Source organism: Alligator mississippiensis, chromosome 2 (assembly GCF_030867095.1).
Source record: "Alligator mississippiensis isolate rAllMis1 chromosome 2, rAllMis1, whole genome shotgun sequence".
NCBI classification, from domain to species: Eukaryota; Metazoa; Chordata; order Crocodylia; family Alligatoridae; genus Alligator; species Alligator mississippiensis.
The window spans coordinates 21,929,354-21,943,116 of NC_081825.1; the positions used below are offsets into that span (position 1 = coordinate 21,929,354).

A 13,763-nucleotide genomic window follows, 5' to 3' on the forward strand; every position below is an offset into this window, starting at 1 on the left:
TTAAACAGTCTGTGTTTAAAATGTGTATTTTTAAACACAGACTGTTTCATATTCTTGCTTTTAATTCTGTCCTCTTTCTGTTGTTCATGATGCTCACTTAGAAACGTTAAAAAAATTATTTTCAAAGGAACTTGAAATTAGCATGGCTTTTTGTTTAAATCGGAGAACCATTATATCAGAACCATGTCATTGATTCAGAGAGGCTGATTCTTGTATTATGTGGGTCAAGAGCTGCTCAAACCAAGAAGCCTATCAGGATGCTAGTATGACTAGAGCATGCTGATTTCTGTAGGCAATGGTACTCAAGGGAGTGATGTGGCTAGCTAGCATCGTATCCAGCTGCCTCTGCCTCTCCACTCTGAATAACCAGGGACCCAATTACACCTGGGCAGACTAATTCTGGAACACACTTCATTCCTCTACTGCTATTGCAAGACACCTCAACAGCTTTGCCATCGTGACCCTTGTTGCATAGTGTACACTGGTTTAACTCATGAATTGCTCTTGATATCCACACACATAGATGACAGAAGAATCATAGTGCCCACAGTTCCCATTGCTGAGAAATTCTTCAGACGTGCTATCACACTGCAAGCATCAGATCCTGATTTTGTTTACAACTGAGTACCAAGTAGGTGTAACATCACTGACTTGGAGCCACATGTGAATCATTCAACCTTAAATCCTCCCTGTGTTGTAGACTGCATGAATTTTGTTGCCATGGAGTTTTGAGTTGTTGTAGCAACAGGAATGAGAATGAGGGAGGTTTCCAAGGAGAAAAAAACAATCCTAAATTATCTTGCCTCTTAGCATCACATTGTCAGCAGCCACTATCCACAAGCAGCTTGTGTATGTTGCCTGTTGCTGTCTCTGCCTGTTTAATTACTCACTTGATGTCTTTCGAACAAAGGCATATCTTTACCTGAATTGTTACTTTCAGAGTGGGAAGTTAAGAAGACACAGGAGAAAGGAGGACTTATGGGGGTGCAGTATACAAGATGTGGAGGCAGCAATTTCCAGATGATTGTGGAAGGACAAGAGATTGAGAAGAATGACAGTGCTTTATGCCCACCATCAAAGCCTGCGAGACAAGAAAGGAAGACATGAAAAAGCAAAGTTGGGCAGCAGCTGATCAAGAAGGTATGCAGGGGAAGTTGTATCCCCAACCTGTCCCTGAACACCCTGAGAACACAAACCTGACATCTTCTAAATAGATATTTTCTAATTGTATCTGTACCTAGAGTGGTAGTTGTTTCCTTCCTCCTCAGCCCCAAAAGGACTCTCTCTGGACAAGGCAGTTTTTTTCAGCTGTGTCAGTTCAGTCCAGTTTGTTTAACACAATTGAAAAGCCATGTCAAGACACAGGTTAACATATTTGAAACCATACTACCTGTTGGTGTTTTAGTGGCTGCATTTTATATGATGCCTTCCCCCTGCCACCATGGGCTTTTGAGAAAAAAAAAACATGCTGATGGCTTCAGGTGTGTTAGCCTGCACCTTGACAGGACGTGTCAATTAACTGAATTGAACTTACATGTTTGGAAACAATAAATGATTTGCCTGTCAAGATAAGGCCAAAGCATCCAAACTATGATAGCTTATTATAAAATAATACGATAATAATAAAATAACATTTAAAGATGAGAAAACTGAGGCCCAGAAAGATGAATGATTTACTTGAAACAACACAGGAAATCTCTGACATGTTCAGCTGTTAGACTGTCTTCTCTTTCTTAAAAAACAAGGTGAACGTATGGTAGTGAGTTTTCCTATGTGCAGTCATCAAGAAGAGGAACAAGAACGGTGCAACTCTTGGGGAGAAGCGTTCTATAGAATATAACAGAAAATGGGAACTTTGGGGACTATGCTTTAAAACTTAATTCAACATTTTCACCCTGTTTTTTAAACATTGCTAAAAACAGCAGCAATTTCCATTAGCTTGTGTAGGTTTCCAGACCAGAGTCCCTATTTAATGTAGAAACCATTTGGTTTAATTGCTATCTAATTTTATAGGACATTTTCATAAGGAGACATGAAAAATCACCAAGAAGTTCAAATTTCACAGGAGCAGCAGCATCTGAGATAGCATGAAATCCTCAACACATTCCTAGAAGGATTTCCTGCAGTCTGTCAGGTGTCGGTATGAGTTGAACTATTGGTAAATCAGAATTTTTTGATGGCAGCTACTGGATGCATCTTTCCCCTGTACACACTGGTTTATTATCTTTTCAAATCAACCTTCTGAAGACAAGAGCTATAGCTAGTGATGTCTGGAGGCACTTCTGTTGCTGTCTGCCTCCTCAACAAATATCAAAATGAGCCATTGTGCTCTACAGAAGTTTGTGTATAGGGCCCTAAGGGCACAGGGCTCAGTTTCAAACTCAATGCAAAGAACAGTGTGTGGAGGCAAATGCATCTCTCTGCCTGATATTATCCCAGGGTTGGCTGGGGGCCAAAACCACCTCTAGCACAAGTAGCAGTAGCTAACTGGATATCTGATCTTACAAAGGGAATCACATGGGTAGACCTTTATCTGGTACATAATCTCATTGGCTTCAGGGGGGTTTTAAGCAAGCATCAATGTCTATCTGCATGAAGCTCTATTTAAGTTGGGCTCTGACAGTGTTCATAGCTACTTTTCCCCTTTACAGAGACTGCTCTGAAAGCTGGTTAAACACTCTTGAACTAATTCCTGGAATCAACAATGCAGGCAAACTCTAAGCCAGGATGGCTTCAGTCCTGCTTGGTTGTATTTGTTCAGCCAGGTGACACAAAGCTTTATATGCCTCTACCTCTGGTGTTTGCGTGTCAGTAAAGCTTTGTAAGCATGTAGGAATACATCATTTGTTTTAATGGGAAGGAAAGCATCATAGTGGACTTTAATGCTTTTTATTGATTGAAAAGTGCCATTTTAAATTATGTAACCTGAAGTCATGTAATACTTATTCAGGCTTAATTCAGGTTTTCCAGTCCATAACATTAAGAAAACTGAAGTCTCAGAGTTACTGGGCTTCTTAGCGTGTCACCAAGTGTACCTCTTCGGGCAGCTGGTCTTTACCCTGCCTGTGATGGGATTCTGTAATTTTCTCGTTCTTTGTCCAGGACCCAACCTACAGCTGTTATATATCACCAATGAGTACTTCATCAGATCCAAATGGGGTTGAAGTGTGACTGAGTTTCTCTTCATGGACTCGTGATAGCCCGTGTTCATGGTGACACAGCTAGAATCCTCATAACAAAGGATTTGTTTTTTATTTCTGCAAATGGTACAAACCATTTAGCACAAAAAATGAAAACAATAAAAGGCTTGCAGGCCTGGCTATTAAATCTTTGCAAGTTTTCCTCAACCCAGTTAACTCTTGCTCACAGCATCTGTGTCTCCTTGTTGCTCTGGAAAGCAGTTAGACTGTCAGCTTTTCACTCACCCACCCTCAGCAGTTTCTCTTAGCTCACTCCATTTCTGTCCTTTTCTCAGGTCTTAGATGTTTTACATCTCCCTAGATCCCAAAGCTTGGGAAGAGACTTTCATTTAAAGCATGGTGGGATCTGATCTGCGATCCCAACAATCATGCCATGCCACCTGCCATGCCACACGTACATGGCAGGACGCACAATTTTGGGAGCAGGGATTAGATCCCAATTGTCCCTTATTTTCCAGTGCAGGAGGAGCCTGGGATCATTATTCCAGACTCCCCTGCACAAGTAAGTTAAAAGCCAGGTACCTAATGATCAGCTGATTGTCAGCTGGTGCTGGGGACTGAACAGGGATCTGGGCCCACTGATTGTTAAGACCCTGGCTCTGGTCACAGAGTATCAGACGCTTTCAGTGGGGGGAGTTGAAGGACTTTCCCCACTGGGGACATTAAACTCCGTACCTGTGAGGTTTTTACACATTATGGCACAGGGAAACCCCAGGATCATAGTGGGTTGTGATAAGTAACAATTGTGTATGCAGCCCAGCAGGGCTGTGCACCAGTTTTTACAGGTCCTGGCACATGGAGACCTGGGATTGGGGAACTGCTTCCCGATCCTGTGGCCTGATGAGTAAAATGACATGTGCCCTGATGAATAAAAACTGTGTGTGCAGTCCAGCTGGACTTCACAGTTGTTTTTACAAGTCCTGATGGGATGGGACCCCAGGATCAAGGAACCTCACCCCGATTCCAGGGTTCCTATCCACTGAGCCCTTTGAAAACTGCATATGCAGCTGGGTTGCATACATGGTTTTCTGATATCCCTGGTGCATGGGGACCCTGGGATTGGGGAGATATTTCCTGATCCTGGGGTACTGGCATGCAAGGACCCTTAAAAACTTTATGTTTAGCCTAGCTGCACACACACTTTTTAAAGGTCTGGGGTACAGGGAGCCCTAATGTCAGGCTCATGGTGCTCTTCCATCTGTTAGTTGGGGGTCCACGTGAAGGAACTGGTTCAGCTGAGTGTCAGGATCTGTTGTGGGCTAGCCCCACCCTGGCACATATTCAACAAGTCACAAAGATGTTACACATTATAAGTGGAATAATGTTGTGGCTTATTTACTATATTAACATACCATAAACAGACTTGAACTTGTGGCTGAGTTGCTTTTTAAGGGGCAATTAACATGTTAATCATATCTTAAATGTAACGTGCTAGGGGCCTATAGAGCCAGCTATTGTTATCAGAACTCCCTTGAACCCAAGTACCTCAGGATTTCTTAGGTGTATTTTTGTTTTACTGTTCCTTCTTGGTTTTCAGACAACTCCCCTATAGCCTCCTTTGATTTAACTCCATGCATTGAATCTGGCAGCAATAGAAATTTGAACTGGAAAAACAATACATATTATACTCATGAAAGAGCAGATATTTTGCCAATCTGTCACACAAAGTACTTAGCTAGGCCTTGAATATGAATTTCTCAGGCATCAAGTAGGATTAGCAGGCTTGGATTTTAAGTTTAATTTTGAAATTCCATAACACGGTGAGTGGGAAAAGATCCCCAGATCATCTATGTATTTTTTTAAATGAAAGAAAAAATTCTAGTGTTAGCATAATACTCTGGTAATCCATGTGTCATTTCTACTTTAGTGGCTAGTTTACTAAGATAGGAGTAGAATAACACATAAGCAAGCTTTCAGGTATCATAGTACCCTCCTCAGGCCTCACTTATTGGAGTTACTTCTGTATTACAGGTGGTAGAAGACTGAACTTTTTAGTACTCAGTTTAAACCCAGCTGGAGGTGATGTGGGCACTTACAGAAGGATAACCCATTGCACTGATTAGATATTAGATCTAGCTAAATTAATTACATCTTGTTTTTATGAAAAACATGTATAAGTCTGCATAGACTTTTCCTGTTTACTCTAGTTTTCTGCCAACAGCTCCAGGTGAGCTACCTAATTGCTGCATCTCATCTTGCATAAAACACCCCTTTCTATAAAATTCCCACTGGGCACATCTATACGTATTAATGCGCCTTTTCTAATGTGTGTGCGGGCCGGGAGCGGTCCGAGGCTTTCGGGGGTGCGCGGCGGGCTGTGGCCAGCAGCCCTGGCACGTGGGTCGGGGAATTCAGCACGGCGGACTAGAATGAGGCATGGACGCGTAGCGGTTGATTAAAGATTATTTTACTTACACCGTAGATGGTCGCGGTGCAGGCAGGAGAAACTTCGCTTAAGTTGCAGTTACAAACGAAAAGAAAACTCTCATGAACAAGACCCGTAGAAAACTCGAGCCTCTTAAACCCGGAAAGAGCTCTGGATACACACACACGAAGTTTGCTAGGCTCCGTGGACTGAGCGCGCAGGGAAGGGTACGTCGAGGGATCAGGCGGCGACGGGGAGAGGCTAGAGGTTGATCAGGCCCCTGTATCCTTCTTAAGGCACACGCTGGTTTTGTTAAGCTCCACAGCGCGCTTAGAGTTCTTCACGAGATGGATATGAAGTTCTCCCCCAACTTGGGCGGAAACCACTCAAGCCTCTTATACGGCTAGCAAGCCAATCGCTAGCCGCCATGTAGGAATAATTTAGAAACAGCCAATAGTGGGAAACAAATTTGCATGCGAATGGCGGGAACTCCTTTGCACCGGGGTTTTCTCTATGCAACTGAGAATTGCACCGTGCAAAGAAGGCTCCCCGTGGTGGGAAATAATTCTGCAGTGCCGAAGCACACACAAAATCATACCCTTTGGGTCATGACAATGTGCATTAAATTTAATACCTCCAATGTCAGGTACTAAAATAAAGTGCATTAGGCTGCGCTAATGCGCATTAGAACATTTGTACACTTTTTTGTGGTGCCTAATGCACAGTAAACTATTTTACTGTGCATTAGCTTAGTGTCACGGTTTTTTATGTGATGCTTTAATGTGCAGTAATATAGTCTACTGGTCATTAAAGTTCATGTGTAGATGCACCCACTCTGTTTTATAAAGGTTCATCCTTTCTCCTTTTCATGTCATAACTGCATGAATAATAAAGATTCTTTGGGTGAAATCCTGGCCTCACTGAAGTCAATGGAAATTTTATCATTGCCCTAAGTGATGCCAATATTTCAGTAGTTTAAAATGAGAGATCAGAGATATGAAAGTGATAATCCTTCTGAACACATAATGATCTAACAGTATGTAGGCCCTGATCCAGCTCATACATATGCATGTACTTCATTTTATGCACATGAGCAATCTTAGTTGTTTTAAGATGCACCGGGCTTTTATGAGACTACTCACATTTTTAACATTAAGCACCAGGTTAAGTCCTTGTGGTATCACCTTTAAAGTAATCCAGAAACTGCATATAGGTATCTAACCTACTAGTGAAATACAGCTACCTCTAGACTGAAATATTAAAATATTTAAAAGTAAGAGTCAGTGACAATTCAGGACACGAAGAAGGTAGTCTTTTAAGTAAAAATGCAGTGTCTGTTAATAAAGCAGACTGTACTTACATAGCCACGACACCAAGATTTATAAAACGCTAAGAAAAGAGGTTCTGAGCTGCATACCTCTTCTCTCATACAACTGTTGAAGATAATTGCTTGAAACTCAGTTCATCCAAAAAAGATCCTTATGGGGAACTTCAGCAGCAAAATGGAGAGCAAATTTGACAGACTTGTTCCACTCCTGGATTTCTGTGCATCAAGTTTCTGTCAGAATAACTGTGTTCATTTTATCACAAATTTAGTTAAGAACTTCTTAAACACATCAGAGCACTTTAACATGGTCTCTTGCTCATAAAAACAATGTATGGCAATGCTCTGATGATTTCTGGATTGAAGGTGTTGCCATGAGACATGGGAGAGCCCTGAAGGATTTAACAAATTGACCTAAATGTTCAAGTGTGGTGATGCTACCTTCTGGAATCATCTCTTTCTGCCACTTCGTCATAAAAACGATCTTGCCACAATTGTCATCTTCTCCCTGGCTCTTACCAAGTCACTCCCTCTTTGAATCTCTTCACTAGTTTTCCTCACTGTCTATATCTGCTTCTCACTGCTGTCGATTTTTAAGGTCTGGCATAACTCACACCATCACTTTATTTTCTGCTCTCTCTCACTTTTGCTGTTGAGGCTTCTTTCAAACTCCTCTTCCTGAACACCCTATTTGCAACTTGCTGCCACATGATCCTTATACTTGGGACTTTCTCTATCCCTTTCTCTCATCTAGCCTTCCTTTGGGGAATTCAGACTAAGTTGATTGGATTAAGCCACATGGGCATTTATGTCTTTATGGAGGAGATAGACTATTTTCTGTGCAAGGGTTAGGATGAAGGGCAGTGGTCTTAAACTGCAATGGGAAATCTAGGTTGAATGTAAGGAAAAACTTTCTATGAGTGTGGTTAAGCATTGAAACAGGCTACCCAGAGAGGCCGTGGAAACTCCATCCTTAGACTTTTATAGAACATGTTAGACACTTGACTGGGGATGGTTCATCAGAGACAATCCTGCCTTGAGCAGGGGATTGAACGAGATGGCCTCCTGGGCCACGTTCACATGAGCGTGAATGTTTGTTTCCTTGGGGACAAGAAGCAGTGGCACACCTTCAGCCACTGCTACTTGTCCCTGGGGAATGCCTGTGCCACTCTGGTGCATGGCAGGTTACCCTGGGTTGGGTAGGGAAGGCTCGGGCCAACACTGTGCTGGCCCCAGCAGCCTTGCCTGGGGTCCTGGGGGGCCTTCTGAGGCTGCAGCACCTGGCCAGCAGCTGGAGCATGGCTCCAGCTAGCCAGGCTCTGGTTTTGGGCTGTGCACACTGTCCTCACATGTTCCACCCTGCTTGTTTTTTCGTGCAGGGTTTTTTTGACCCCATGATCTCTGGGGGTCAAAACCCTCCCACCCTGTGCTGCTACCTTGCAGTGTGGAGAACACCTGAATGTGCAGTATGAGGCGCTGCAGACATGTTTTAAGATCCTTTGACTCACTGTTGATTCACCTTTGACTGTAGTATCATCTTTTATGTCCGTATGTCCTTTATGTCATCATTTTCATAGATTCAGAGGTTGTTAGGGGCTGGAAGGGACTTTGCAGATCATCGGGTCCAGCCCCCCTGCTCTAGGCAGAAAGACAACTGGGGGCAAGTGACCCCAGCGAGGTGACTGTCCAGTCTTCTCTTGAAAACCTCCAGGTAGGTGACTGCACCACCACTGGAGGGAGTTTATGCCAGAGTCTGTACACCCTGACTGTGAAGGAGTTTTTCCTGGTATTAAGCCTGAAGCAGCCTTCCAGGAGTTTGTATTCATTGGTCCTGGTCTTCCCCAGGGGTGCCCTAGTGAACAGTTGCTCACTGAGCTCCTGATACACTCCTCTGATATAGCGGCAAGCTGCTATCAAGTCCCCTCTCAACCTTCTCTTCTTTAGGCTAAAGAGACCCAGGTCCCTCAGCTTTTCCTCATATGGCTTGCCTTGCAAATCCCTAATCATACAAGTGACTCTTTTCTGGACTCTATCAAGTTTTTCTACATCCTTATTGAAGTGCAGTGCCCAGAACTGGATGCAGTACTCCAACTGTGGTCTCACCAGCGCTGAGTACAGTGGGAGTATCACTTCCTTAGTTTTATATGAGATGCATCAGTTGATGCATGCCGATGCATCTCATGTGCAACTAAGGGAGTGATAATGCAGGATGTCAATGATACAGCCCATAGGCTAGATCCAGCCTGTGGAGCTATGTCATCTGACCCTACGTCTTGAGTTGACCCACACACCACAGACAGCAGGAGCTGTACTGGCCCCTCATACAGGGCCCAGGCCATGCACTGCATGTGGCATCCAATGCTGAACACAGCACCTTTAAGGGGCCAGTCAGGAATTCCTCCTCCCTGCATGCTGGATCTACCTGCTCCATCCAGTCCAGGGCTGACACCACATGCAGCATAGGTCCTGGAGTGGACACCTCAAGCAGTGCAATCCCAGGTTGCCCAGAGCAGGCACTGGATCTGGCATGTGGGGTGGGGGGTCTGGAAGAATGATACAGAGCCCACCCCACAGGCTGCATCAAACTGATGGACCCTCTCCACTCCTCCTGCATGCTGGATCCAGCGCCCACAGCACCCATTCCATCCAGCACTGCACTACACATGGGGCTTGCTCTGGGACCTGTGTTGCACATAGTAACTGCCCTGGATCACTTGCATCCCAGGCTCACCAGAGAAAGTGTCACATACAGGACAATCCAGGACCAGCCAGAGTGGGCACTGGATTCAGTATGTGGGGTTGGAGGTGGTCCGTGGGCCTGATTTGGCACACAGGGCTGGCTCTGCACCGTTATTTTGGCCTGTAGACCTGTCCTGCACCACTTATCTGGTTTGCAGGATCAGATTACTTAAACAGCCCTGATTGACTGGCATGATTTATCAGAACTGTAGAAGAGGAGCAAGAATATGTTGCTTGTTACTATTATATGAGGAATACAATTGTCACTGAACAACTTTCAAAATGGTGTAAGAACTGGCCTTGTGTTGGAGAGCTATATAAACTCCACTGTGGAGTGAGAAAAAATCCTTATATCCAGATGTCTGTACATAAAGTGGAGCTGTTGAAAGGTAAGCATGAGGAATTCCATGAAAACCTCAAGATATAGAAATAAATAGACTATCTAATCCCAGCCAAAAAAAATGCTGTTCCCAGGGATGATTCATATTTAGATTTATCCAGTGTGGAAGTCATTTGCCACTAGCTGACTTGCTGGTCTTTCTTATTTCTAAAGGATATGTACTGGGAAGTTCCAAACAAGGGAAAGAAAGACCTCATTTCAAGTAAAAGTCCTCCATATTTACTTTATTCCAAGCTCTAGTGCTGGGTGTTATAATCTGTTTTGTTATTCACACCAGTTATTAAAAAGGGAGCTTTATGGTGAAGAAGGCTTAACTAGCAATAGGTGAAAAATGACCTTAAGACATCCAATTCCAAAATAAGACTACAGCTGGAGACCAGCCAATTCCAAGAGTGCTTATTGTCATTTTATTTTATGGTACTCAACAGTATGTCAAGTGCCTAACAGTGCAGACAAAAAGACAGCTCTTTGGCCCAGACAGTTCAAAACTAACCACAGACATGATGTGAAGAAGGGATGTGGGACTGAGAACTAGAAGGACAGGAACAAGATATAAATCTAGCAACTGCATTGTGCTTTTTGTTTTTGACCTAATGTAACTGGTGGAGAGAGAAGGAGGGAAAATCTGTGCTATACCAGTAGGGGTAGGAGTGCCCTCCTAGTCCCTTTCCTGTCCTGCTACTGGTCCCAGTGCTTGCAGGGAAAGTCCTTGTTGAGCCTTGGGGTGGATGCTTGGATGAGTATGACAGTCATAATTATTTATTTGGGAAAAGAAAAGGTTTTAAATTAAAAGAATGGTTCTGCATGGCATTAAATGTGGCATGCTCCTCGTTCTTCCCTATTTATCTTTCCTAGGCAGTATTCAGGAAGAAAACAGTTCTGAAAAGGGAGAAAAGTAAAGCAGACATTGAAAGGCACCCTCCACAGGGGTGTGATCAGCAATATCAAGCATGGCTATTCATTGCCACAATGGTGGGAAGATGATGCTCAAAAGCAAACTGAGGGTGTCTGTGGGGTTCCAGAAATGGAACTGTAATGCCCATGTGGTTTTGCCTGTACCAGAGGACATGTTTCTAGAAGACATGGTGACTGAAAATCCCTGCTACAAAAGCAATTCCCAGCCAAAGCCTGAGAAGTATTGGAAGAATGCTGCTGCTTTAATACCTCTGTGCAAAGGGCATTGATGACCAGCCAAAGAGTAACAAGGCTGACTTTTCTAGTGTCATCTCTCATGACCTACATTTTTATAAATGTTTATTTCACCGTATTAATAAATGCTCAGTGAAATATCTTTGTGATGCACCCTTCAAGAGTTTTCTATCATTACAGGTTAATTATTGCTCTGCTTATGGGTACTTAAGGGCAGCCACTGCAACAGACAAAGAGAAAAGCAGTTTTCACTTTAGCTCTGTTTATAAGCTTTTTTCTACCCTTCATCCTTAGGGCTGCAATTCTATATGCTTGGTCTGTAAAGAGAAGTGAATTTTTCTTGGAGGAAAATACGAGCAAAATCCTTTAAGCCATATACAAGAGAATGAAAGGTAATTTTCTTCCCTACTGTAAATAAAGAAAAAGATCTTTTTCACATTAATCAAGAATTGCATGTAAAGTTTTACATGACTCAAGTCCAATGGACACATGCAAAAACTGGTGTTGCAAGACACATCTATTGTATATGTAATCAAATGCATGTGGAATAAGAACGTGTTAATGTTTAAGAGGTGACCAAAAACAAAGATAAGTTGAATAAACTCGAGAGAGAGAAAAATAACATGGGAAGCTGTGGTTGTGATTGTGGAAGCACTGGTGAAGAGATGCCATGGGCCTGATCCAGCAAAGTTCTCAGTCCTTGGTGGTAAATCTTAACTCAGATGTCATCATCTGTAGCATTCACATGCATAAACTTAAGTACCTCTGACCATTTTCCTGGATTGTGGTTGGTGATTGTTAACTGTGAAGAGGATCAGCTGTATCACTGAATTCAGAAATGCTTCAGCCCTCTAATAGGCAGCATCTTCTGCTGGAACTCTCCATATACCCCAGCCCACACTTCAGCCTCTCAGGGCAGACACGCTGTTACTTTCCCTTCTCCGATGTGAACACCCCCCTGCAGATGGCCACTTTGTGCACATGAGATGTGTTTCTTCTCCAGGTTTTTGGTATTGTTGAGTTTGTTGCCATGATGGTCCAGGAGATATGCGAGAGGCAAGGCTTCTTGTGGATGATATCTTTTATTGGACTAACTGTATGGTTGCTATCAATGTTTGATTTTCAGTATATGATTTGTTTTTTTATCTATAAATTGTTAAAATGATATCTTCTGAAATATTTTGTGTGTGTGGCCTTTGGCAGCTTGTCAAAACTTGTCGAGTGGCCCACCAGCTGAAATAATTGCCCATCCCCGGTATAGACATAGGCAAGATTTTGCATATCATAGTACCCTTGCTCAAGGTCTGAGGAAGACTAAGATTTATTGATTAAGATTGACTGATCAGTATTAAACAGCAAGAAAAAGTTGCAGTCAATATTCACTTCAAAGGACATATTCATAGGAGCAAGGCCTGAGGAAGGATACTATGATACCTGAAAACTTGTCCATGCCTATTCCAACCATACAGTTTGTCCAATAGAAGATAGTAAGCACAAGAATTCTTGCCTCTCACACTTCTTCTCTAAGGTAAGAAGCACTCGTGGAAGATCATTCTTCTGCAAGTAAAGGGGAGAGCCATTAGGCTCAGTCTCCAGACGGAGGATACTGATCCAGGATAAGCTCCCTCTGCTAGGTCTGTTCCCAAGTCTGGATGATCCAGCTTACTCACAGTTCTGCATAAGGAAAAGAGAGGATTCAGTGTCAGCAAAGGGGAGATATCCAGAGAAAAGGCTGATATGACTGGAGAGGATGGAGTATACAAAGGGTGTACGCCGTACAGACATCAAGGCACCAGAATGCTACAGAACATGGTTACGTACATATAAATACTGAGGTATAAGTACACTTTATTTATAAAGCCATCCCTGCCTCAGAAGAGGGAGCAGTCTTTCTGGATGCATGGTTCAGTGAGCTTCCTTTAGCCTTCAGCTATAGAAACTGCTTTCTCCTGGTAAGGCAGCAATGATTAATCATTCTGTTTGACTCCCAGAATTTATCTTTCCAGCATGGTCAAAATTCTTGGCCTAATGAAGCATACAGCCCTCACTTTACCATCGGATTTCTGCCTATAACATTAGGTGGATATTGCTCCTGTTGAAGTGAGCATTAAGATTTATTGATCAATACTGAACAACAAGGCAAAGTTGCACTCAATACTTCAAAGAACAATACACTTTATCTTCACTGCAGATCTTTGTAAGATGACAATATACAGCGTTCATTCCTATGTACATCCCAGTGCATTAACAAATTACAGTAGCTTATAGAAAATCATTTGTAAAGCAAATTTCCTCCTAACTCTTCCTCCTCTTTGGTTTATGAATGGTGTGTAAACAACTTTTAATTTTTTTCAACATTTTTATTTAAATTTACTCACAGGCCAATTTCTGCTATAAATTCTGGTTTGGTGGATTTAGTTAGTGAACAAGTTATCTAACCTGATCTGGGTGCTTTCCTTTTAAATGAGCACACAGACCCTGAAGTACCTAAGCACATTCATAACTTTAAATCTGAGAGCAAGTGATCAGCGCTATGTATGTGTTTCTGGTGGTGATCCTATGCATAAAGATGAAATTCTGCTCCCA

At 42.8% G+C, this 13,763-nt stretch overlaps 1 long non-coding RNA gene across 2 annotated transcripts; it reads left to right on the forward strand.

The window, feature by feature from the left end:
* Nucleotides 1-779: 779 nt before the first annotated feature.
* LOC109281062 (uncharacterized) lies at nucleotides 780-11,319 on the forward strand. 2 transcript variants are annotated; one of them, XR_002087589.2, is made up of 3 exons: nucleotides 780-849; nucleotides 941-1,140; nucleotides 10,884-11,319. It is a non-coding gene; the product is annotated as an uncharacterized LOC109281062 (long non-coding RNA). The 2 variants fall into 2 exon arrangements; XR_002087588.2 differs by having other exon boundaries at nucleotides 780-1,140.
* Nucleotides 11,320-13,763: the final 2,444 nt, after the last annotated feature.